Genomic DNA, 22,520 nt, shown 5'->3' with positions numbered 1-22,520 from the left:
AAACCGAGACCGACAGAGTTCAGGATACAGAATTAATTCGAACACTGCCTCGCTCACTATATATAGGAATTACTGGCCTTGGGGACAGCCAATCAGCGTGCACGTGTTCCCTATTGCCACCTAGACTCACCAATCACAACCTTACTTTCGATCGTGAATTTTGACTAACATTCTAGAATACGCATGATCGCGAAAGTCGTATTTTTCCAGAATAGACAGAACACACTTTCTAAAACACATACCAACAAAGTAACACACCCTGTACAAAAGTTATGTAACTTCCTGGATCTTTCCAGGAACTATAGACAGAATTCTACTATTTACAAATGCCTATGTTACAACATTATACAGTACAGGTTAGATCAATAAAAATAAAACATCATATCATATTTTACAAACAAAGTCTTCAAAAAAACACATTCCACTCGCATTACATAGTTCACTTGTAACAATTACCATATTCCCAGTGCTTCTCTATTAGCATTCTGACAGCATATAACAGGTCTGTAGTGCTTTGGCTCTTCCTGAACCCATGTTGCTCTTCTTCCAATAATGGTCCTACAGTGGAACCTCAATTCTCCGTTTTTGGAGGGACCCTGGAAAAAAATTAACAACACGGGAAAACAGAAAATCCGGGAACGAATGGAAACCATCAATAATTAGGCTAAGCGTCACAAAAATGAAAGATGTGTAATTACAATCTTACAAACACTCCTAAACCAAACTACAGCCCCAATGGGCCCTCGCCTACCAAGCGACCGCTGCACAACCCAAAGGCCTGCAGATTACGAAGTGACGCATGGTCAGTGTGCCAAATTTTTCTCGGCAGTTTTTCCTGGCTCTCTAGACCGGGGTCACCATCTCACCATTAGATAGCTCCTCAAATAAAGGTAAATCACGTAGGCTGAGTGGACCTGGAACCAGTCCTCATATCCTTCTCCTTCTGTCTTCATACATCTTTTGATCCAGTACATCCTCCCATTTGTATCCTCTCTCCTCCACATCTGATCTTACAGTCTCTATCCAACGTTTTCTTGGTCTTCCCTGTGGTCTTCTTCCTACGAGATTAAGGTCGAAATATTTTCTGGCAGGTCTTTCCCTGTTCATTCTCATTATGTGCCCATACCACTGAAGTCTGCGTTTCTTTATGACACTGATAATAGGAACCTCAATACCAGCTACTTTCCTATTCACTTCATTTCTGATCTTGTCCTTTCTGGTTATTTGGTTCATGGTTCTAATGAATCTCATTTCAGTTGCTTGGATTCTGCTGAAGTCTTTGTTTAGTAGGGTACATGTTTCTAAACCGTACGTGAGGATTGGTACGAAATAAGTGTGGGACATGATTGTTTTCGCTTTCTGTGGTATTTTGCAGTCCCGCCCTTAGCCATTGGTTCTCTCTCAGTTTGTCGGGTTTGGTACTGGCCGCCTAACCCTCAGTCAGACAGCCGCAGATAGTACCATCTACTGTCGTATACAGTAGCAGGGTGTTCCTGACCCTTTTCTGATTATGAAACCTAGACCTTCTTTCAAATCGTGGATTAAGATCACAAGGAGAGTTGATCTTCATTGGGACTTACACTGTTCGAGAAATCCACCTTCATACTGCTCACCTGCAAACGGCTTCCAACTATCACCCATCCTGTTGTATGTGAGCTAAGTAACTGACCATAGGGAAGCTGCTTAATGCACACAGAGAAAGGACAGTTCATACACCCGCAACCAAGATTGAAGATTCAGAATCTGTGAAGACGAGTTTCGTTCTAACATAACTGCAGAAGTCCACACTATTCGATGGAGCTGCAGGCAAGTCTACATAGGAATAACAAAATGCATTATCGCCACCAGACTTGAACACAGCCAACTATGACAGCCTGAGAAGTTATATGTTGCTGAATGCTCACTACTGGACGACCATGAAGTACATTATGGGGACACAGACATACTCTCAATCACATTACACAGCCATGCTTGTTTACAATGGGAAGCCAAAGAAAATTTTAGACTAGTTTCAGTATGAAGGAAGAAACTGCACAGCTAAGGTAAAGAAGCTAAGTTGACGCGTGAGCATGTGTCAGCTTGGGTAAAGTATAACCATTAGCCACCACAGTAAATCTCCCATCACCGACCCCCTTAGCACAACAGAAGTCTGTACTGTGTGGAGATCAAAGTCCATATTTATTGAAGCACACAGCTTCAGTCCACTACTAACCTTCAGAAATAGCAGACCCCTTGAAAATGCTTGGCATAGTTTCTGGTAAAACGTTGAAAACTACAAAACTGACTTGGCCTGGGAAAACATTTCCTTGATATTCATCCATGTGGGAAGAGCTTTTGAGACAGTCAAGTTTCATTAGAATGAGTGACAGATAACAGAACTATGGTACTCAGCAGAATGTCAGTCTCATTTCTCAAGTGTACTTGGGATGAGCGAAGGATTGGTCAATAAACAGAAGAATCCTTCTATTTTTGGAGCCGATTTGTCAATTCTGCTGAATGAGATATCTAAAATTATAAATGTCATCCAGGCTTGTGAATTAGCTCTATACCGTTAATAGATTTCTCATGTTTTGAAGCACTAAGGCCTGTTACATTTTACAATAAGTGTAGGGAACTTTTCACTTTCATCATTATAGACTAGAAGCTGTAACCCTCTGCTTGGATTTTATACCACCATGGCATGGGTCAGTTTTGTAGATTAAGGTCTTCGTGGGTTGAAGTTTATAGAAAAGCCCAGTTTCATCAATGTTGAAGACATATTTTGCTTCATAACCTTCAGTTAGTTGCAAAAGCTGTTCTTTCTAATCTCTGACGGTAGCAGGATTAACAGTCGCACTCTCCCCAGAAACAGGTTTGTAAACAAGATCAAGTCATTTCTTGAATCTGTCGATCCAGTTGTTTGATGCTTTGAAGCTGTCGAACCGAAGTGTTATGTAGTGCCTTTACCTTCAGATGTGATCCATCAGTGTTAGCGCTGGCAGCACGAGCTTGCTTAATGCAACTAAGAATGGGCTCAAACTCCTCCAGTGGTGATAAAGAAGGGTCGTAATGCACATAACTGTTTTCGTTTTCCACTCGTTTCTTCACTGTTGTGTTTAACATAGAAATATGGAGACCAAGACTTGCACGCATCCTTATGTGGGCATCAACAAGCTCCAAAATTTTAATTTCTCATCCAGAGAAAAGACATTCAGTTTGTTCTGCACTAAACGCGTTACACAATGCTTTACAATCCAGATAAGCTGATAAAACTACTTAATTCAGTTTGTTAAACGCACAAAATTCCAATTGCTTTGTTTAACCTTGATTTCTTGCTTCTTTGAGTTATCATACAAACGCTACGTTGTACGATACTCACACTTGTTTGGCCACTGATGTAATGATTTATTGCCCTTGTTCTCTGCAACCATCAGTAGGAATGCACATAATGTTGCAAACATTTTGAGTCATTCTGCTCACAATAGGGAAGCATGTTCCAACCAATAACTCATAAGATCAAGATTGTTCCATACTGCAGGACTTCAAAATACTACCCTCTTTTCAAGGAAATCATAAAGACAAGAAAACGTAAGTTCAAGAAACTTTTGCGTTTATTATACAGACTATCAGTACAGACTACATTCTGCAATGTAAGGTCATAGAAAATGTAAAATCGGATATTGTAAATTCAAAGTTTTAGAGTACAATATTTCCTAGATTATGGCTAGTCATAACATAGGTGGTGTTTCTGTCGACCAAAGTGACCTGGTCCCACTTTCTCCTCAGCCACTCTTCTCCCTCTACCCTTCATCAGAAGTAACAGGAGATGATAGAGAAAGTCTTGCCAGTTATTCACATGCTATACAGTGGTGCCATGTTAATGCATTGTTGTTAATGGCTCATATACTGGAGCCAAGAAAGGAAGAATCGCCAGACCGTGTACTTCTAGACAGACAACATCACCGGATTTAGCACAGTGGTAGTGAGGAATTTGTCGTTTCCAAGAATTCCATATTTTGACTCCAGAATAAAGGGGGAATACTACCAATCGATCCTTGACCAGCATGTGGCAGATTCCGTAGTAAATATTTACCTAGTCCTTTCTTAAATGATTTCAAAGAACTTGGATATTTATGCAACATTTCCCTTGATAAATTATTTTATTCCTTAATTCCTCTTCCTATTTTAACTTTTGAATTCCAAATTTATCTACATATTATGATCTTTCCTAGCTTTAAAAGCTCCACTCAAGCTTATTAATCTACTGATGTCATTCCACGCCATATCTCCACAGACAGCTTGGAACAATCCACTTAGTTGAGGTGCTCTTCGCCTTACTCCCAAGTCTTCCCAGCCCAAAGTTTGCAACCTTTTTGTATCACTAGTCTTTTGTTGGGAATCACATTAACGAGGCTGTAAATAAAGGTTACAGATCTCTTTATATGATTATGAGAGTATTTAGGGTTATGTACTAAGGATGTAAAAAAGAGGGCGAATAAGTAAGATCCTAATTAAAGTATGGGGCCTATACCAGGATTACTTTATAGAACAGGGAATGATCAAAAAAAAGCAATCTCGACAAAATCCTATACGTTTATGGCAAATTATTTTATTTATACATCTTTCATTTATACTATTTTTATACTATACGATCATATCTTAAGTCTCCAATGGCAAAATGCATTGTTTGTACCTTTATGATGGTTTCTGTCTTTAAAATCGCAAGAAATATTCTAAGCACAAACTTATGACTCACATGTACTTTTTGTGGAAATCATCCCTCAATGCGCACAATGGGTACTGAGAAAAACCTTGGATATATTTTCAAGCAAAATTTGTAAAATTCCGAGCCATACTACTTCCCTCCTTTGTGTTCTGTGCTTCAGTTGATTAGCATCGTGAATATTGAACATGGGTGAAAGGAAGAGAAGCATCATTATGATTGCTAAAGAATGACTTATTTTTAATGTAGTGAAGGTAAGCGGCAACATGAAAAAAGTTGAAGTTGTTCAGAAATTGGGGATTGCTCCATCTGCCTTCAGTGCAATTGTAGCTAAGGCAGCAGAAATTGAAGGAAGTGCACATATTAGGTGTTACGACAAATAAGTAGACCCACATTCAGGGCAAAAAATATTAACGTGCAGAAGATAGTTTATTACAGTAGTTCAGGCAACAGAGGGCAGAAGGCATTCGAATGAGCAGACCAATGCTTTGTGAAAAGTGAACTGGCGATCTGACTTGGTGTAGAAGATTTTTGTGCTTTGTTGGGCTGGCTACACAACTCAACTAAGTAGAGATGCGTTTGAGGAGGAGGAATGTTGATAGTTATTTGTTCATCGCATGGAGACATGAAGCCTTGAGCAGACCTCTCGATGCTATTCGACAGGAAAAAGCTATGTGCCACTACCGGGTTTTACCCTCTCCCTTCCTACTATCATGTATCATGTCATTTATTTCATATTATCTTCCCTGATGAGGTTAACGTCAGGAAGGGCATCCAGTTATAAGAAATCGATCTTGTCAGGTCCAACCCTTGTCCCGTTTCTCTACAGTTTTCGTGTATTAGGTGAGGTGAACCTGCAAAGTTTGTGACAGAAGGCCAGTGTCTCAACCGTTTGACCCATTCAGCCTGGCAGGGTAAGGTAGGTGGTTGTATACAATTTCTAATCACTAGATTGTGTGCCCAAAGAAGCCTTTATTAAATTACAATCCTCTCCGCAGTGCTCATATGGAGTGAGGGCATATAACGCTGAAGTTTTACGGTTCAAAACTATTTTTGTAAAACTTAATTTGGAGGTAGTCGTGATGGTGATTTCGATGATAATGGTGATGTTCCTGATAATGGTGAATGGAGGAAATTGAAAGATGAGGCATCGTTCGAGGATTACGTAAATGACGATGGTATCCTCGTCACTGCAGAAGCTGTGGTACCATGCAATAAAAGACACAATTGATTCTTGGAGTTGTTATAACAATTTTGTGTCTTCAAACAGATTATAAACAATAAATGAATTATGCTATTTAAGCATTTTTCATGCCTTTCCTCCCCCCTTCAGTCCCCTAGAAAACGTATAAATGAAGTTTTACTGTAATTGGAAAGAATACTTTTCCAGAGCTTTCTGGGGATATACTAAAGGCAGTAGGTTGGGATATAGTGCCATATCCGAAGTACTTATTTGATTACTGTTTCTATGAAGGAACTAACACCAGATGAATGGAAAGTTCTTATAAGAGCCCCAGTGTATAAATGAAAGGGAGATTCCATAAAGCAGACAATTACAGACCAATAGGCTTGACATATGTTGCATGTAAGCGCTGGGAAAGCATTAATTCTGATTACTTTACACCAGTTTGTGAAATTACTAACTGATTTGATAGAAGGCAGTTTTGTTTAGGATAGGTTACCATATTTACTTGCATAGCAACTGCACCCCTAATTTTTTGATCGAATATTCACATAAATGTTTGCGCCAATTAAAAGCCACACATCCAATTCGTGGGCTTGTTGCAAGAATGTGTGTCCGCAGTGACAAACAAAAAAGGCCACTTCCGCACACAGTTGTTAAGCAATGTGTAGCTTGTTAGTAAATATTTGTCATGGGAAAAGTTAAGTTACATGGCTTCATTCAAACTGAATGTGGTGAAATTTGTGAACGAAAATTATAACAGAGCAGTGGGTCAGGAGTTTTATATTCACGAAAAATGAGAGAGAAATGTTGCAACTAAAAAAAAAAAAACATTAAAAACGGGAAATTGCACAATCCCACTATATTCCAGGAAACTGAATTCAAGGCATGTCGTGGGTGGGTTACTCGGTTTATGTGCTTTTCATTGTGGGGAAAACTTCTTTGTGCCAAGTAATGCTTTACGACTGCTCCGATAAAGTTAGAGTTTCATAAGCTTGTGATCTGGTTCAGGCAGCAGAACTCGTATCTCCTCTTGCAGATCGGCAATGCTGACCAAACCCCTGTTTATTTTGACATGCCAAGGAACACTACTGTTTCTGAGAAGGGAGTGGGAAGTGTTCTAAGTAAAACTACTGGGAGCAAAATGTTAGTACAGTGATGTTGGCAATTACTGCTGATGGCTGTAAACTACCTCCATACGTTATATTTAAATGCAGTACCTTACCAAAGAACATTGCATTCCTGGCTGGTGTCCACGAGACGAAAGTGAAACTAGCCACTCTGCTTGTGATTCAGAGTAAATGTTCACGAGTAGTATTTTTTAATAACGTGATACTGTACGATTATAATGTATTTTTTTCAAAAGTTTTTTTAAAATTAAATGCTCTATCCCTTATACAAGTGAAGGCCTACAGTTTTGGTAAATTATGAACAGAATATAAATTAACAAATAGTCTCTTTGTACAGTTTCAATCTTTCTTTGTTTTTTGTACATTTGTTAATAAGTTAAAATATTTTGAGTGTACCGTATGCAGAAATTCATGGAGTTCAACAACACGGGAAACATTGCTCATTTCATACAATCTGTATTACCATGTTACTGATTAAATTTGTGTTTTATTGACAATATCGTATCAGTAACATGTGACAATGATAAATGTGTGGCGGACTGCCAGCTCAGCATGGGCACGAGATTCAGCTAGTAGTGGCCTTTACGTCAACACACGAGAAAGCGAAGGAAGAATCTCAGACCAGGCACAGATGCAAGCTGATGCAGGAAAAGAGCACGCACATCTCCTATTAGTTCCGATAAAGTTACTGAGTTTCACAGGCTTGACGTCAGACTTGTGGTTTAGAAAAATTAATCTATGATTGAAGTTAATTACACTCACCTTTTGCCATGATGATGTGCAAGTAAGCTGGTCAAAACCTGTCGTCCTTTGAGTTTTTCCCCTGAGTAACGCTGTAAGTTTAGACTATTATCTCGGCATTTAGTACAGTTATTGTTTTAAAGGCACACGGTAACTTGTTTAAAGTAATTGGACTAATCATAACAGACTGGACATTATAAAATTGCAAAATGTTGTAACTTACTAGTCAAAAGCCGTACTGGCAAGTGCATGGCATCTCTTTAAAAATCTCTAATAACAGTTTTATTGGCTACAATATGTCCCTAGATCTTTTAAAAAAAAAATCTCAATATTTTCTGCATAATAGCCGTACCCCTCATTGGCTACAATGTGTCCCCAGATCTTTTAAAAACTTTGTCTCAATATTTTCTGCATAATAGCCGTACCCCATATTTTGGGACCTTAAAATTGGCTGAAAAAGTGTGGCTGATATGCAAGTAAATACGGTATTCTAGTGAGGCTTAACCTGCAGGATTTCAGCAAGAATATAACAGATATTTTATATATTTGGGAGGTGGAAGGGACTTTATTGTCGTGATGTAGACAGAAACAATAGACTTTCAGCTGCTTCCTCTCCAATAAATTGACTCCGAGCAGTTTGGAATGTCTTCTTGATCTGAAGGAAGAAGGCTCTATTGTTTCCTCTATATTCTTTAACCCAGTATGTCCCAGAATTATAATTTCTTAATTAATGAGTAACTCTGTCATAATTGGTCTCAGTGGTCCTAAATGGATATGAAAATAACAATAAAATGATTTTCAGATATAAGATATTCTCGCAGGAGGGTGTTGCCATATGGCAACGCTGGGTCATACTGGGAAATATTGAGTAAGAAAAGAAAGACAAGAAGAAATGTTTTGTTCAATGTTGTGTTTATTTTTGTAGTAACTTGAAGAGTAAATGATTTAATTTAAGGCATCATCAGTTAATTTAAGGCTTTTGGGTCTTCCAGTAATGAATAGATCACTGTTTGACTTATTCTATCGATGAAATGGTAACATGCTATTGAGGTCACAATTCTGTTCTTTTTCTATGTCTGCGACCATACTGTAGTTTCTACTACTCCTTTCATTCCTTGATGTGGTATTTCACGAAGCATTTGATGGAAAGCCCTACATCACGTTTCTTGCAAGCAGTGCGACCTATTGTGGAGCAGTTGTCAGCGGAGCATCTTCTCTTCTAGTCAATGGGAATCGGCCAATACCATCGTAGCTTAGGTATTCTAGAGGAGTTCCGTCAGATTTCCCTTTGCGAGTAGGTCCTGGGCCTCTAGGGCCTTCACCAAAGTGGTTGCAATAGTAAACTGCAATTTGATGCCTAAATTCTAGTTGTGGCATACTCGGATGAGCTACTCTATGGAACAGCCACGCGCTGTGCACACATACATCGCTCAACCAAGTGAAGATACTACTACACCACTCCTTGCTTCGGTTCCCAATGCGGTACAGAGACACATTCTGGTCCATGTGATCAGCACCACCCATGTGCTTATTATATTTGCCAATTACATTTGGCCTGTTAACACCTATTTTCTTTCTTTGTTCCTTGGAATAGCGTTGCACTGTAGATGTGGGATTCATTCCGAATGTGGTAGATGCAGCACTCACAACTGAATTATCGACCCATTTAGTCACACGTATGTCAGTTACTTCCATTTTCACTGAAGTGCAATATCCTCGAGGCTTCTTCTTTAGGGTCTGTTGGTTCTCAAGTGGACAGTTTTTGTGAATTCTGTTGTCGCGAATAGTACCTGTGCCCGAATAACCTCGAGATTTCAAATAGGCTAGCAATGGAAGGCCGGTAAATAAATTGTCAAAATAAAATGAGAATGGTAGCTGCTGTACATCAAAGTGAACATCATCAAACATACTCAACAGTGGAGCTGTAGACTTCCCAAATCTCTCCTCATAAACTTGATTTGCTCTGGGATTTCTACCTTGATAAATTTCAAAATTTATCAGATAACCTGCTGGAGTACATAACGACCAAACTTTGTACCTGAAGCGTAATGGTTTATCTTTTATAAATTGTTTGCAACCGTGACGACCGAAGTATGCTACCATGCTCTCATCGTAGAAAAGGTGCTGTTCAGGGTGAAAATGTTTGAGCATATTGGACTTCAAATTGTCTGTGATGGGTCGAAGTTTCCACATTTTGTCATTGTCGTTTCCTGATTTACGGCTGTCTTCAAAATGAAGAAACTGCAGTTTCTGTTGAAAGCGATTTCTGCGCATAGATTTTGAAACAATTTCATTCTTTAGCCTTACATCTAATCTTCACCACTCAAAGCACCACTTTCAACGTCAGGAGGCTCGATAAACAATGCTTGAGTATCTTCATCTTCGGACAGTATTTCTTCCAAGTAGTCAAGAGCTTCTTTTAGAGTTATCGGTCTGAAAATATAGAAAACCGCATTGGAAGTGCTATACTTTACAAGCAGTCAGGTATTGTGCGCAAACAGTAGTATACAGACTGCTATGGCGGTGCTAGGAACAGATAAAAAATTGAAATACCCATTATGGCCCAGCGTTGCCATATGGCAACAGCATCATAAATCCTTATATATCTTCACTTTATAAGAGCCAGCATATTTTTCATTTATACTAACGTAATGCTACAACTTTCGAAAGAAAATAGCAATAACCAGAAAGGAATAATTCCTTGCAGGAATGTAAATATACCTGTTCATGAAATTGTGGTCCTTTTGATTTGACATTTCTTTTTCTCGCTCTCACTTTGCGATGTTACTGCACACAAACCACTTGAGTAACTGACAAAAAACCATTCAGAATTAACAATACAGGTCCCTATAATGTACAATTCTGACAATGGTTTCATGAAAAGTGAATTGTTGAATAGCCAAAAAATAAAACAGACACATGTAACCCAGCGTTGCCATCTGGGACATATCGGGTTAATACTGGATTATTTCCAATTTGCTGCTATCTTGATTGGCTTCATTCAAGCCTTTGATTTCTCTAGGTACAAAGTGATATTATTGTTATCGAAACAGACTTTCAACGTATTAGGTTGTGTTACATACATGTAGTACGTGTTGAAGAGATGTTAAGTACAGAACAAAAATGGCCAGCCGGACACCAGTGGGATCCGAACCCACAACTTCCCGATTTCGCGTCGGTTGCTCTACCAATTGAGCTATGGTGGCCTAGGCCATCTTTGTTCTGTTTGAAAGGATCGCACTGGTGTCTGGCTGGCCATTTTTGTTCTGTACTTAACATCTCTTCAACACGTACTACATGTACGTAACACGACCTAATACGTTGAAAGTCTGTTTCGATTACAATGCGGTCGTGAAAATTCAATATTCATTGATATTATTGTTGTTATATATATATAATTCGCTGGGGCCATCAAGGACCACGTTAAGTCTTGTTGCATTTGACACTGAACTTGGCCTTCTTTAGAGCCCAAATTTCCCTCATTCTTTGTGAGTGGCCCTGCTTACGCTCCTCTGTCCAAGGGGCACCGTGTCTTCTCTTCGGTTGCTCGTCTCGGTTTAGCACGTTCGTCAATATTTTCTTGCGGAAGAGATCTCTGTTAAGGGCGTCTTCATCTGAGATATGTAGCGTTTGCAGGTCTTCTTTGGTATTTCTAAACCAGGGAATTGTGGTTTTGGGGTTTGAATCAAAAAAGTGAAAGATTTCTTTAGTTAACTTTCTTCCGTCCATTCTTTTCAGATGACCGTAAAATCGTGCCCGTCTTCTTCTGATTGTGTCGGTAATTTTCTCTATTTTGCTGTAGACTTCCTTGTTGGATCTCTTTTGATGGATTCCATTTTTGTACTTTGATCCCAAGATTCCTCTCATAATTTTGCGTTCTCTTTTCTCCAGTTCTTCAAGGAGTCCTTTGTTGGCATTTAGAGACAGGGTTTCGGCTGCATATACAACTACTGGCTTCAGAACTGTTTCATAGTGACGTATCTTGGTGTTTTGGGAAAGGCATTTTTTGTTGTAGATTGTGCGGGATGTTTGGTAGGCTATTTCCAGTTTGTGTACTCGCTCCTGAAGTGCTTCTTTGTCCAGTCCATTTTTCATGATGATCTCACCCAGGTATTTGAATTTGTCTACTCGGGTGATGTCCCCGTATTTTGTATGGAGTTTTGGTGGAGCCTCTTTGATGTTAGTCATTACTTCTGTTTTCTCAAACGATATTTGCAAACCAGTTTGTTCGGCAATTTCCTTTAAAATTTCAGCTTGAGCTCTAGCGGTTTCTATGTCGGTTGAGAGAACAGCAATATCATCAGCAAATGCTAAGCAGTCTGTTGCGATCCCCTTGGATTTGGTTCCTATTCTCAATGGACTGTAGTTGGTTTCCTGTAATCTCACCCGCCAGGTTCTGATGATCTTTTCAAGAACACAGTTGAAGAGTATCGGGGATAGCCCATCACCTTGTCGGACTCCTGTTTTGATGTCAAAGGAATGCGAGAGACATCCGTGGAACTTCACCTTGGATTTTGTATCGGTCAGGGTGGCTGTAATTAATGCCAGCAGTTTCAAATCAACTCCAAATTCATTTAAGATATTTAGCAGGACTTCCCGGTCAATGGAGTCGTACGCTTTCTTAAAGTCCACAAAGACAGACACATACTGCTTGGACCTTAGTGTACAATATCTGATGATCGTTTTGAGATTTTGGATCTGTTCAGCTGTTGAGCGACCTTTTCTGAACCCTCCTTGGTATTCACCTATTTGATGTTCGACTTGTGCTTCCAAATGCTCCAGGATGGCAAGTGATAGAATTTTGTAAGTCACGGGTAGCAAAGATATTCCTCTGTAGTTGTTGATGTTCTTCATGCTGCCTTTTTTGTGTAGTGGATGGATCAAAGCTATTTTCCAATCTTCGGGTAGGGTCTCCTTGTTCCAAATTTCTTCTATTTGCTTTTGCAAGATATCAAGTGATTCCTCTGGGGCATATTTCCATAGTTCTGCTACTACTGAGTCTTCACCCGGCGCTTTATTTTTGAGACGGGCAATGTGGCGCTTGATTTCATCTCTGTCGGGTGGTCTGGAATCTGGGTACCTGAGTAAGGGTTCCTTGGTCTCAATGGCGCTTTGCGGTTTAGAGCAATTAAGTAAATTCTTGAAGTAATGTGCCAGAATGCTGCAATTTTCTTCATTTGACGTCGCCAGTGTGCCGTCCTTTCGCTCAAAGCATAGAGATGGTGGTTTATAGCCAGTGAGTTTGCGTTTGAAGGCTCTGTAGTACTCTCTGCTTTCATTCTTCCTAAAGTTTTGTTCTATCTTTTCAATGAGAGATTTTTCGTATTTACGTTTCTCAGTTCTGAAACCCTAGCTGCTTGGGCACGTTGGATTTTGTAGGTTTCCCAATCATTTTCTGATTTCGTAGAGTAGTACTGTTTCCATGCATTGAGTCTTTCTTGGAGGACTAATTCGCAGGTACCATTCCACCAGGCATGCTTTTTGCTTCTCTTGATTTCTGCAACGTCTTTGGCAGCCTCAACAAGGAGACTTTTAGCGTTGTTAAAGTCACAGTCATTTGGTCTAGCCTTCTCCTGGAACTCCTCGACCCTTTGCCGAAGTTTATCGTTGTCGAAGCGTGTGATCTGTTTGGTTGTCTTCCTTGTGTTTGCGGGAATTGGTTTGAATTTGATAAGAGACATATAATGATCTGAGGCCACATTGATGCCTTTCTTTACCTTATGGAAATTCTAAGTTCCCATGAAGGGAATTAGATTCTTTTCCACCTTCACATTCATAATCTCAGGGCTGTTTCTCCTGGAGATTGCAACGTGATCAATTTGGAACTCTCAGAGAGCTTGTTGTTATTATTATATATTAATTTCTTCTCTAACAACTTCTGCTCTGGCTAACAGTGAAAGGTCCATCTTTCAACTAAGGTCCTTTTTATGGACCTCTTGGCTTTTAGAAGTCTCTGTAGTTATCTTTGTAGTTTTCTTAATTGTATAAGACTTCCCGAACCTTCAAGAATGCTAATCAGTGGCCTAGATTCCTGTACTTTTCCTGTGTGTCATGAGTAGTTGGGCAATAATGAACCGTGCCCTTGTTTACTGCATTTCTCTGTGCTGATTCCAAAATTGCTAGTGACGAGCGTCTTTCATACTGATTACCTCGTATTTGTTAACTCTATGCAAGCTTTACTGCTTCTGTGCTGGAACATTATACCTGTACACATAATTTGCTTTACACAATATATATTCAGTTGCCTTATTTGTTCAATTGCTTTAATTGTTCAATTGTCTTACTTTGGTTAATGCACTTCTTAGAATTTAGCAGCACCTTACTCCTACATTGCCTCACTAAGATCGATCTCGGAGAGAATAGCTGTCCTGAGTTCAATTCTGGGGGGACAATAGTATTATGTGACCAATCCAAGGCTTTTGATGGGTAGATCATGAAGGACTGGTATAGAAAATGAGTAATATTATATACCATGTAAGTGGCCTTGCAGTTTAGGTCACGTACCTATCCGCTTGCATTCGGGAGATAGTGGGTTTTGAGCCCCATTGTCAGCAGCCCTAAAGATTGTTTTCCGTGGTTTCCCATTTTCACATCAGGCATATGATGTACCTTAATTAAGGCCACAGACACTTCCTTCCCATTCCTAGTCCTATCCCATCGTTGCCATAAGACCTACCTGTGTTGGTGTAATATAAAGCAAATTGTAAAATAAAATAAAAGTAAGAAAAAAATTGTAATTTCATTTTGTAATCAATTCTCTTAATTTTAAATTCATTTTCTTGTGTTTCCAACTCCTTAAGCACTATTTTCCTTCAAATGTCTAATCTATATATATAAAAGAACATGTCCTGACTGACTGACTGACTGACTTATTCATCATCGCCGAGCCAAAACTACTGGACATAACGAAATGAAGTTTTGAGGACACATTTACATTACAATGTAGGTGCTTGCTAAGGGAGGATTTTTGGATATTCTGTCGCTAAGGGGGGGGGGGGTGAATTTTTAAAATGAGTGTATCTATATCTCAAAAGTTTAAAAGTTTGCAGATGTGAAAATTGGTATTTTAGAATCTCCTTTAAAAATAAAGAAACGCATATTTTTTGTTTTCGGAAAATCCCACTAGCAGAGGTGAAAAAGGGGTTGAATGCCTTTAATGAGGATACTTATATCTCAGAAACTGAAGATATTACAGACCTGAAAATTGGTATTTGGAATCATCTTTAAAAATAAAGAAAAACATATTTTGTTTTTGTTTTTGGAAAATCCAATTAATGGGGGTTAAACAGGAGTGACAAATGGGGTGAATTTTGAAAGACTATATCTACAGTATATATCAGAAATGTAAAATGTTACAGACATAAAAATTGGTATTTGGAATCTCCTGCAAAAGTAAAGAAACAGGTGATTTGTTTTTGGAAACTCCACTTACGGGAAACTAAAAAAGGGGGTGAAATTTTAAAATGAGCATGTCTACAGTATATCTCAAAAACTTAACATGTTGCAGAAGTGAAAAATGGATTTTTAAAAATCTCTATTAAAATAAAGAAACATGTATTTTTTGTTTTTGGAAAAACCACTTGGGTGGAGGGGTAAAAATGACTGAAAATGGGGTTGAATTATTTTTATTAGGATACTGATATCTCAAAACTGAAGATGTTACGGGCGTGAAGTTTCGTATTTGGAATCTCCTTTAAATATTAAAAATATGCATTTTTTGTTTTCGGAAATCCACTTAATTAAAGGGGGTGGGGAGTAGAATTGAAAAGTTATTTGAATTATTCGTATGGAGATACTATTATCTCAAAAACAAAAGACGTTGCAAACGTGAAAATTGGTATTTGGATCTCCTTTAAAAACAAAGAAAAACGCATTTTGGGGGGAAAGTCATCTTGGGGGCAGGGGTGAAAAGGAGTTAAATTCCTTTTATGAGGACACATATCTAAAAAACTGAAGATGTTAGTCGTGATAATTGGTATTTAGATCCTTTACTAATAAAGAAACAAGTATTTTTTCCGGAAAATTCACTTAATGGAGAGGGGAGTGTGAAAGGAAGTGAAATAAGTGAATTCTTTTTATGGGGTAACTTATAACTCAAAAATGAAGGTAATAGACGTGAACATTGGTATTTGGAATCTCCTTTAAGCATGAAGAAATACACCTTCTTTCTTTGGAGGGCAGGGGCGGGGGATCAACTTAACAGCGGTGGGGTGGAAAAGGAGTTGAGACAAATTGATTTTACTGTTCATAATGTACTTTATTCTGATCATAATCTTTCCTGGATTCATTTTCAAGAGCCATCTTTTCCTTTGAAGAACTTAAAGTTAGATTACAGTAGATTCTCCTGGCACATACATAAAAATTTTAAACACATTTGAAATAAACTATAGGAATGATATTGACCATGCAATTGTTCACCTATATAATAAGGTCAATAATGCACGGAAGTATATAATTCGTATTGCCAGAAATCCCTAATAATTTTCTGGACCGTCAAAATGTGTGGACCGCGCTGGAAACGTTTCTTAACCGGGTAATGACTACAAGGCAGTCCGACCGCGGCTTCAGTACTGCCATGGCACCCAAGATGACACCACGCCAGATCTCCTCAGGGATTTAATCCATATTAAAAATGCTTATAGGAAAAGGTGGCAAAGATTTAGGGACCCAACTGACCAGGCGGAATACCTGGAGCTATCCCAGGAAGTACAAAATCGATTGCTGAAAAGAAAGATTGAAGAATGGGAGGAACTTTGCCGTCATTCACGAATTTTGGCAGATTATACATAAAATGTTAAGCATTCAATTATAAATTTCAGTATAATAGCGTAGCAAAGGACGGGTGCCTTGCTAGTATTTCATATTTTTCTTATGCTGTATTTCCTTCATTTCCAATTCTTTCTTTTTAATTATTGCCAGTTCTTGATCTGTTTTATTTTTTACTTCCTTTCTATCCACTATGCTTTCACTAACACTTTGGAAATAATTTGATTTTTTTTAGGTGCTGGTTTAGGGTGTGCTTGAATCAACAAAACTCATTCTGTATGCTTTCTGTATACTTGCTTCTAGGTTAACACTGGCTTGTCACTGATTCCACATGTGTTCTAACCGTTTCTGTTACAGTCTCCTTGCAGCATGATGCCTCTACTGTAAACATTACTTTCCAATATGGGAACTGAATCTATATATATAAAATAAGAGTTTTGTCTGTACAATTTCGGATCATTTTTGTCCTATACATTTTTACCGTACCTGCTATGATAATGCGGATATTCATGAATTTGGATTTTTGTTGGTAAGTCCATATCAAGCCGAGCCACGAGAAAATGGGTAAACAGAATTTAATGAAAATTGGTATATAGAGTCGGGGAATAAGAAACAACAGTCTAAGCTATAAACAGTTTTATTCACCCTGGATGAAATTGTAGTTTAGGGGAAGGCACCTAAAATTTAATTTTAAAATACCTATGTTATTGGTCCTATTGAAAAGTACTACATAACAAAAGTTATAGATAATACAATCTCCAACCATTTATGTTTTTCTTCAGTTTTACCGTACTTTGATAAGAGTGGTATTTCAGAGTCGGAAGAAAACTAAATGTGAAAGGCTACATAACATTGATCAACAATAACATTACGTTGACCATTGTTTGTTCTGATATTCTTTGTCTCTTACGGTGCCATTCAACTCTGATATATGGGATTACTGTTGCGTATACCAAGTATAACAGCCTGACTGAATATTGGCGGGAAATAGCTGGGGAGTTGGAAAACTTTCTTCTTTAACATGTCATTTCTCTGGTTCATACATTTCCTGATACTGCTGGTATGTAACACACTGATTCATCATAGTATTTCAGATAATCCATCCCTACTTTGACGAGCTGTTTTGAATGAGCAGTGTGCACACCTACGGCAGAGCCTGACTTAGTAGTAGTAGTATTAGTATGCCCTGGTCTAGAATTACAATTTACCGGGTGAGTTGGCCATGTGGTTAGGGGCACGCAGCTGTGAGCTTGCATCCGGGAGTTAGTGGGTTTGAATCCCACTGTCGGCAGCACTGAAGATGGTTTTCCGTGGTTTCCCATTTTCACACCACGCAAATGCTGGGGCTGTACCCTAATTAAGGCCACGGCCGCTTCCGTCCAACTCCCAGGCCTTTCCTACACCATCGTCGCCACAAGACCTATCTGTGTCGGTGCGACAGAAAGTCACTAGCAAAAGATAATTACAATTTAGGTTGATTCCAAACTATAGCACCACAATTCACTATATAACTCAAAATTCAACCCTGAAAAAAGCTGTTTCTTAAGGAAGCTTCTTCCTCTTAACTTTTATAAAATTCTGCATTCATTTTATTCCAAATTAGCATTGAAGAGGGGTTTCTCCTCTGGCTTGGAGGAAAAATTTGCCTACAAGTCAGATAGGTTTTTTTTTTGCCACCAGTGTATGAATTTATATTTTCCAACTCATCGGATCCTCCTAGAAAACAGAGCAGTAAAAGGTCATAGATTTTACCTGGGACTCTCCACTTTTCGACACCACCCCAACCGAAAATAGACGAAGAGTGTTCACAGATCACGGCTGTCTGCGGCTTGGTCATTCCAGCTCTAGAACATTGGACTGTTAGATCGGCAGCGTAGCACTGTTCGTTAAAAGTGAAAAAATGTGTGGTTTTTCATTTGATTATTTCATATGAAAGCATTGCTTTTAATCGCGCCATTCCTACTGATAATACCAATATAATGGTCCGTTATTGGACATTGACATTCCCTATGGGAATCAACATCTACATCATTCCTACTGATGTCATTGTAACGACCTATGTTCATTTTGGTTGAGAATACACATAAGACAGTCTTTCTGAGGATGTAAAAAGGCAGGTGGAGAGCGAGTGTCTGTCATTATAATGAAAACTCCCCAACCTGATTGTGACTGATGGTAGGCAAGCGGGCTTACCATTACAATGAAAATTCCCTAACCCAGTCTTCACATGAGAAAAGACGTTTGGTGAATTCCCCGTCGCGTTTCTAGGGTAACGTTAAGAGCTATGCAATTTAATACAATCTTGCTCACAACGTGTACACTACCTAATCTAAAATTCTGTATACAATGTAGAATTCCGTAGCGAAGCACGGGTACATCAGCTAGTTATCAAATGGAACTCGAATCAAAAGGAGTTTCATTGGGCTCAGATTGATATTTCAGTGAAGCTATTATCTTAAGATCGGTTTCATCAGACTTTGAATCATGGGTCCCACCTCCATAAAGACCCGATCTGAAATTACAGGTCATTTACAGTTAATATTTACTTTTGACAAAATAAACATTTTAAGTATTGGTATACGGGAAACTACCTCACTCCTAATTTCCCTAGTACACCCCCTTCAGAGATGCCTAGGCCATCTATGACAGCTAATGGTGGAGCTGTTGAGGACCCAACCAGCCTTCGGGCTGAGGGCTGAACATACATACGTACATACATTAATATAGGCCTAATTCTCATTCTTCATATTCACATTATTCATACTAATTTTTCTTTGTGCTTCTTATTTTATTGTTTCAGTACTTGCCCTGTCTTCGTTATTGCGTTTTCTTGCTTTTCTTTTCAACATGAATTACAGTTCTTTTAACTGTTTTGCAGTTAGACTTCTTAACTGGCTATGTTCATTGAATACTTTACGTAAGTCCTCCCAAGACTTTTCCTTCCGAGCTATTGTTATCCTATCTGTCTTCTTTTCAGTCTCCTCTTTTCTTTGAAGAACGAGGTTTATTATAAAGTTCCTTTTGAAAGGACTGAAATTCTCCCCTTACCGGGCGAGTTGGCCGTGCGCGTAGAGGCGCGCGGCTTTGAGCTTGCACGCAGGAGATAGTAGGTTCGAATCCCACTATCGTCAGCCCTGAAGATGGTTTTCCGTGGTTTCCCGTTTTCACACCAGGCAAATGCTGGGGCTGTACCTTAATTAAGGCCATGGCCGCTTCCTTCCAACTCCTAGGCCTTTTCTATCCCATCGTCTCCATAAGACCTATCTGTGTCGGTGCGACGTAAAGCCCCTAGCAGAAAAAAAAAAAGAAATTCTCCCCACATTTAGAATTATGACATTTTGTTTTCTGTATTGTGGCACACCTGATACTACCAGTAACTGCATTACGATTGAGATGATTATATATATTTACCAACCAATTTTCATTACAGAAAACTCCTGCTGTTAAAAGTAGCTAGATATTACTAAACGTTCACTAAAAACACATTTGTAAAGACTTCTATTGAAGGGTGAGGGGTACTAAACATGACGATGTCCGTTCTTTTTGTTGCCAGAGTTTATAAACTTGGATTTAAGTTTGTAAAACCTCACTAGAAGTATCAGTGCCATTAAAGTTATAAGTGTAAATGTGTAACTCACAGGTAACTTTGGTGTGACAAAAACCAGCCATATGACTCGCCCAACGATTTTATCTTCCAACTCCTAACTTATGTAAAAGTCTTGCTTCCGCTCAGAAAATCAGAACAGCATTTGAAAACTGGACTACTGTATGTCTATTATCACCCATGCCTTTTCCCACAATGTTACTTCTGGAGCCTATTCCACAAAAGTATGTTCTTGTACATTACAAGTTACTAGTGTGGGTTCTTGTAATGTATGGACTTGTACATTTCTGTTCCACAAAAGATTGAAAGTCTCTTGTATATTACCAGTGAATTGTTACAAGTTTTGCAAGTGACGACATATCAATAAACATAGTACATTATAGCATGAATCAGCTGTTTATCTTCGTATTCCATTCATTGAATTAGGTTATGCTTGCCTCATTTATCGTAATATCTTATTTTAAGGTAAGTTATGCAGCAAAGATTCAAAGAACTCTAATATTTATGTGAATTTCTTAATGCTAGAATGTTATTTTTCAGTTTATTTCTTTGTTGATAGGAAATTACTCCGTTATCACCCATTCTGTTCTTCCACGATCCTCGCGTATGTTCCACGATAGTCTGACATACCTTGGTCTTATTACAAGTTGTCCATTTCATGACCATATCGATGTTTAAACAAGAAGTAAGTATAAATAACCACCTAATCAATACTTTATTAATGCCTCAGGCAAAATTGAATAAAATTAAAACTTACAGGACATGTTTCGACCACTTAGTGGTCCTCTTCAGCTGTATAAATAAAGAACTGAAAAGAAAAACATTGACAATAAGCACAAATAAACGTTCTTTGGAGACTCCTTTGATAAAAATGGAGCTCATCAGAATAGGTCATCTTGCCTCTCGTTCTTGTTTGGAAAAGATGTTTATTCTGCGCTGTCTAGAGGGTCTGTCTTTGAGCGCGACCTGGTGAAGTAACGATGTGATACAGTTTGACAATTCATGGAAAGCTCTGGAGAGAAGGGAAGTAGAGTTTTATCGTCTTCTAAAATAACATGTGAGGGAGGAGGGAGATTGGGCTGTGCTTCTGCGATGTCGTGTTTGATTATATCTCTTGTTCGTCTAGTCTGTTTCATGTCTACCCATTCTAAGTATTTGTTAATATTCTCATATAAGATGTTTTTATGCTCGTTGTTTTCGTTGAGATTCTCTTCACCGTTTTCCAATTTATCAAGAACGATATGGATGTTTTCCAGGTTGTTCATAAGCTTACCTTTATTAATCATACAGATAATTTGAAGGTCCTGTTTTATATTGGTGAATTTGTGGTTGGACTCTTTCATATGGGATCCCATGGCAGAAGCACAGCCCAATCTCCTCCCTCACATGTTATTGTAGATGACGATAAAACTCTACTTCCCTTCTCTCCAGAGCTTTCCATGAATTGTCAAACTGTATCACATCGTTACTTCACCAGGTCGCGCTCAAAGACAGACCCTCTAGACAGCGCAGAATAAACATCTTTTCCAAACAAGAACGAGAGGCAAGATGACCTATTCTGATGACCTCCATTTTTATCAAAGGAGTCTCCAAAGAACGTTTATTTGTGCTTATTGTCAATGTTTTTCTTTTCAGTTCTTTATTTATACAGCTGAAGAGGACCACTAAGTGGTCGAAACATGTCCTGTAAGTTTTAATTTTATTCAGTTTTGCCTGAGGCATTAATAAAGTATCGATTAGGTGGTTATTTATACTTACTTCTTGTTATACCTTGGTCTGTCATTAGGAATCAGATGCTGCTAATAACGACCGCCAAACTTAATTGTTACAAAATTGCAAACTGTGCATGAATTGTTAACATGGTGTCAAGAGAAACGTAGTTATTCATTTTCAAGGAAATAGAAAGAAGGAAAGGTATTCTTTTCGGTGCATTCAGCGAGAGTCTGAAAAAACAAAACAAAATAAATGGTTAGATGAAAATACTTGACTTGGGAAAAGCTCATAGAGCTTTCAAGGGAAAAAGTTGGACGTATCATATGTAAGAGAGATTCTGCTCATTAATGATTCCAGGAATGTCCTTCTTGGAACATGTTTGTTCAGTATTTTCAGGCCAGCGAACAATTTGAGGAAATTTTATATCATTTATTGCAGCTACCACAGAATGTATTGACCTACAGACTGAAGATTTTGCCATCCCATGCTTATCTGCAATACCATGGTACTGACCACCATTTCCTAGCCAATGTAGTGTTGTTTGTAACTGTTGTTTAGCAGAGAGAGATTTATTTTTGTTCGTAGGATGTTTTAACCTATGCCCAAGTTCTTCCACTTATATTGTGCTTAACCTAGTTTAGCAGAGAGAGATTTATTTTTGTTCGTAGGATGTTTTAACCT

At 38.5% G+C, this 22,520-nt stretch overlaps 1 protein-coding gene across 1 annotated transcript in view; it reads left to right on the top strand.

The window, feature by feature from the left end:
• Positions 1–22,520, top strand: part of muc (dihydrolipoamide S-acetyltransferase muc) — a 63,013-nt gene that overhangs the window by 27,670 nt on the left and 12,823 nt on the right. The gene's annotated exons all lie outside the window — the stretch shown is intronic.

The sequence above is a fragment of the Anabrus simplex genome, chromosome 1 (genome assembly GCF_040414725.1).
Source record: "Anabrus simplex isolate iqAnaSimp1 chromosome 1, ASM4041472v1, whole genome shotgun sequence".
NCBI classification, from domain to species: Eukaryota; Metazoa; Arthropoda; class Insecta; order Orthoptera; family Tettigoniidae; genus Anabrus; species Anabrus simplex.
Note: the sequence above shows the minus strand (reverse complement) of the source record. Positions and strands in the feature narration are given on the sequence as shown.